The following is a 4,838-nucleotide window of genomic DNA, read 5'->3' as shown; positions in this document are numbered from 1 at the left end:
ACAATAGTTTTTCCGCCATTAGGAAACAACATCATAGTAATTGTGACTACATCTCCATCCTATTACCAACAAAGCCACAAAATTGAAACCTGTTTCTAAAACAGAGATCACAACTGATGATAAATACTATGATATGAAATTTTAATTACAAATAAACCAACAGATACTAAAAACCATTTCACCAGTTATGGAAATGAGTTAGGCCACGATTTTTGTTTTGATCTTGAGTTAGTAAAGTTTAGGGCTCAACACTGCTCTGTCATTTTATTCTGCCAAGTGATAGTGATATGCACTATTGCTGATATTCTGGGTTTGAAGCACTGATCTGATGCAATGTTGTTGGCAAACACTTTACCCAGAAAGCATTGAGTCTGCAAGGCTGTAACCTTGAATTTGGGCCTCAACTAGCCAATTCAAACTATGCTCAAGATGAAAGAATCTTAACAACTTTAGGTTGCGTACAGAGAGTATGCAGATTGAAGCTGGCTATCAGATTTTCTGGGGTAAAGTGCTGCCTATTAGAGCACATTGATTTTAATGGCACAGTAGAGTAGGCAAAGGGTTGTGGTGTTGGAGAAACAAGTTACCTTGGCCGTTTTTACAATGGATCAACACTGTTGAATTTACAATTGATCAACATTATTGCATTTAGATACTATTTTGCGAAGAAAAGTTTGGAAGAGAAGGATTGATTCATAAAGCCATCAACTCCTTGGGCTGACATTTGGTATGCATTCGTACTCATGTACATTATTGCAATTGCCATCCAAAATGAAGGATATATGTAATCAACCTATGTCAGAATTTCAACGCTTCGTCAAATGCATTATTTGACCAACATTTAGTTTATCATGCTAACAAAGGCTCGTATGCATGAGAACATGCTAGAAATAATCACATGCACTTGGGCAGATCAGCTTCCATTTTTATGCAAATTGGTTGAGCCACTCCAAATGCATATGGCTATGCTCCTGCGTTGGTTTGTTCACCTACCACATTAAATTTGCAGGGGGCAGACAGACTATCTAGTGAAAATTTTGAGAACAACCCAAATTCCTCAATAATAGAGATGCCATGCTTATCAGGATGGTTCTCATGCTTATCAAGATGGTTCTCATTATTGTGGAGACATGCTATGAGTATTGTTTATTGGGTATATTGAGGATTTTGCAAGATTAGGGAAGGTTGCTTCCAAGGAGGGGAGATGAAACCTGCTGTTAAAATTGATGATGGGTTTGAAACATGTCTCATGCGTACATAGAAGACATATTTTCATAGGGACTCGACCATTATCTCTAGCTTTGGAAGCATGAAAACTGGGCCCCTTGTAAACAATTTTAAGGTGAAGATGGGCACCCCTGGTTATGTATTCCAAGAATATTATGAGGCCACCTTTGCCACAAATATCCTTTATATTTAGTGGGTATGCATTGCTTTTGGGTGTACTAAGATACACAAATATAACAGTGAAGGAAACAAAGGCCCTAATCGTTCTGGGAGATGTGCATTGTGTGCTTTTCACGTTGATATATTGGCTCCTATTATATTATGCAATGGAGCTTGCTCAATCGTTATCCATGTATCCAACAAAGCCAGAGCGCTCACGAATGTACAAATACTAAAATTGCATGTACCATTGGTTTACCACAGTGTACTCTTTGTTATAATATATATATACTTGGATCCTGCTTAAACCTTGAACTAAACTCATAGCATACATTGCATCAAGGCAGTGGTGGTGAGGTATGTATTACTGTCCACTGATCTCTTCTACACTGTAGCATCAATTTCGTTCTTGACCTCTTCTACACTATAGGATCAACCTCATTATTGACCTCAACACTATAGGATCAACTTCATTCTTTGATCTCTTCTACACTATAGGATCAACTTTGTTCTTGCCATCATCATTAAATAATTTCTCACTGAAGATTGTAGGTGTGCTCACTAGCATTCATTCTTCTCATTGTGGCTTACATTGAAGCACCGGTTAAAGGTTTTGTTGATGAAGCCTGTGACATATACAATCGCATGATTCAACTTGGAGGGTATCAGCCAAGTCTCAGCTTACAAAATTCTCTTTTTAAGGCCCTATTACGTGGCACAGGAGGGACTGCGAAACATCATTTAAGACCAACAGAAGCTGTGTTTCAGAATTTGAAAACAGCAGGGCATAGGATAAAGGAGGATATTTATGAAGGTTTAATATGGCTTCACAGCTACCAAGATTGTATAGATCATGAAAGAATAGTTTATCTAAGAAATGAGATGAAGCAAGCAGGATTTAAGGAAAGTAGAGACTTACTTGTCTCAATACTCAGGGTTTGTTCAAGACATGCAGATGTAAAAGAGGCTGAAAGAACTTGGGCAAAGTTAGTTGACACTGCTGTAGATCTCACTTCTCAGGCTTATGTGTATCAAATGGAAGTTTATGCCAAGGTTGGACAACCTATGAAGTCTTTGGAGATATTCACAAAAATGTAGGAGGAAGGAGTCTCCATGAGTGTGATTTCTTATCTGAAAATTATTGAGATAATGTCAAAAGCCCAAGAAAAAGAACATGCGGAAAATTTTATGAAGCAATTTGAGGATAGTGGTTTGAAGCCACTGCAGCCATCCTATGTGGACTTGATGCAAATGTATATGTGTCTGTCTATGTATGGTGAAGTAGAATCCACATTTTCTCAATGTATGGCAAAGTGTCGACCTAATCGGGCAGCTTATGAAATATATCTTGAATCCTTGATTAAATGTGGCATGCTGGAGAGGGCTGAGGGGTTTTTTGTAGAGTTGCAAAGGGATGGTGCAATTGGTATTAAATCAAGATGTGCAACATAATGCTAGAGGGATATCTCAATGCTAGTCAAGAAGAAAGGATCAAACAATTGTATGATGAAATGTGTCATAAGAAATATGACGTTGAGCCCACATTGATGCTACAAATAAAACCATTGCTCAATTTGGGCGACAAAAATGTTAATAAGCGTCTCAGCTTGAAACTTGTTGCAGAGCAGCGTGAGATTTTAATTGCTATATTTTTGTTTGGTGCTAAGGTAGAATCCTATGATGAGAACAAGACTTTGAAGTTCATTTTGAGTTAAATGAAAAATTTGAGGTACAGGATGTATTGAAAGCACACATATACGACACATTTTATGAATGGTTGAAACCAGTTGATCGATTGAAAATTCAAGCTGAAGACATACTGCCTCATTTTTCTACTATGAGTCATGGTAGTTTTCGATTTTATGCAAATCAATTTAGACCAGGGGGACAGATGGTAATGCCACGGCTTATACATCGGTGGCTATCTCCCCAGTGTTATAGCATGCTGGTATATGTATGGTGGACGTAAGAGCACCTCTGGAGATGTTATATTTTAAGCACCAAACTATAAAGTTGAAGATGTTGAATGTGTTGGGAAAGCCTTGAGAATGAAGTCAATAAATTGTGTCATAAAAAGGAAGGGAAAGTAGTTTCAGATACGATGTCAAGGTAAGGATGCAATCTTGGTTTGGGAGTTGATGGAGCCTTACATATTGGATCCATTGAAAGAGTTTTTGAAACCTAAAGCTAGAGTTATTGAAAATGGAGCAGGAAATGAAGACACTAATTTTTATTCAGAGGACGAGTTTAATGAGGGGAGTTCTGAGTCCATGAGTGATTCTGACTCTCGGGAAGGGATTAAAGAGACTGAAACAGAGTCGAAAATTTTAACACAGTAAGCACAGAGAGAATGAACCTTTTTGGCTACACAACTTAGCATGCAGATTGCATTTGCTGCAAGGACATGAGAATACTCTCTACAGTGATGAGAATTGAACATTCTGACATGAAAGAGCATGCCATTTCTTCCAGTTCATGATCAATTAAGAATGATGGGATTCAATGATGGATGTGTGACACAAGTAGATGATCTGAATGCGTTGGATATAGAAGATTGAAGGGCACTTAATTTATTTGTAAGCCTAAAATGAGAAATTGAATGTAGATTCACAAGGCACATAGCCTTTGTTAATGATATCATCAAACACATCACGACATCTTACAACTTGAGGTCCTTGGCCAGAATGTCTGCTAGTTTACTAGCAAGTTCAGGGTCAAATTCAAACCGATCTTGCTAGATCAGCCATTTATACACTCTATGACCGATATTGCTTTCGCGTATTCGAAGAAGATGCATGATGATATATTTGACATCCTCCTGCTGAATCCATTTCTGTTGTCGGTTGAGGATTCTGATCATGATAGCTGGGTCATGTGCAGGCAATTCCTCGCAGAGCCAGGAAATCTCCCTCCTCCTCCATTCCTCCGAAACCTCCTCCAACTCCTTCTCGTCGTTCCTATCTGAGCTCCCGCTTAAATGGGTTTCCTCATCTGTCTCCACATCGACCCAATTCTCCTGTAGGCCAGCCGTGGCAGCCCTTGCTTTGTATACTAGGCTCTGCTTCTTCACAGCTGGCTCAGTCGACAAGCTTTGGATTTCGAGAGTGGGGCGGTGGGGTTTTTGTTTTGTTTTTTTTTCATTAAACAGTATTAAGGTGGATCCATAAAACAGACTAAGGTTAAGATTGTTGTTGTTTAATAAAATATGACTTTTCATGTTTTTGCTTTTGAACATTATGACAATTATTAGGGGATCAATAAGTTGGCTCTTTATTTCATTTCTTTAATATTACATGCGCCAGAATTAAGATGCTCTAATTGGGTTGCGGAGCACCAAAATTTAGATGCTCTCATGGGTAAAGGCTGTTAACGACAACAGCTTAACAGCTATAAGGTCGGAGGTTCAAGTCCTCCTTCTAGCGGCATTTGGGTTTTAGTGGGCTTTGGGTCCA

At 38.6% G+C, this 4,838-nt stretch overlaps 1 pseudogene; it reads left to right on the top strand.

Moving 5' to 3' along the window:
* The first annotated feature begins 1,553 nt into the window (after nt 1–1,553).
* LOC149194125 (pentatricopeptide repeat-containing protein OTP51, chloroplastic pseudogene) lies at nt 1,554–3,725 on the top strand (annotated as a pseudogene).
* The last annotated feature ends 1,113 nt before the right edge of the window (nt 3,726–4,838 follow it).

Source organism: Pinus tabuliformis, chromosome 2_2, assembly GCF_031772625.1.
Source record: "Pinus tabuliformis cultivar Carrire ecotype Pingquan chromosome 2_2, CPIR1, whole genome shotgun sequence".
NCBI classification, from domain to species: Eukaryota; Viridiplantae; Streptophyta; class Pinopsida; order Pinales; family Pinaceae; genus Pinus; species Pinus tabuliformis.
The sequence above is the reverse complement of the archived record's forward strand: the minus strand, read 5'-3'. Positions and strand labels throughout refer to the sequence as shown.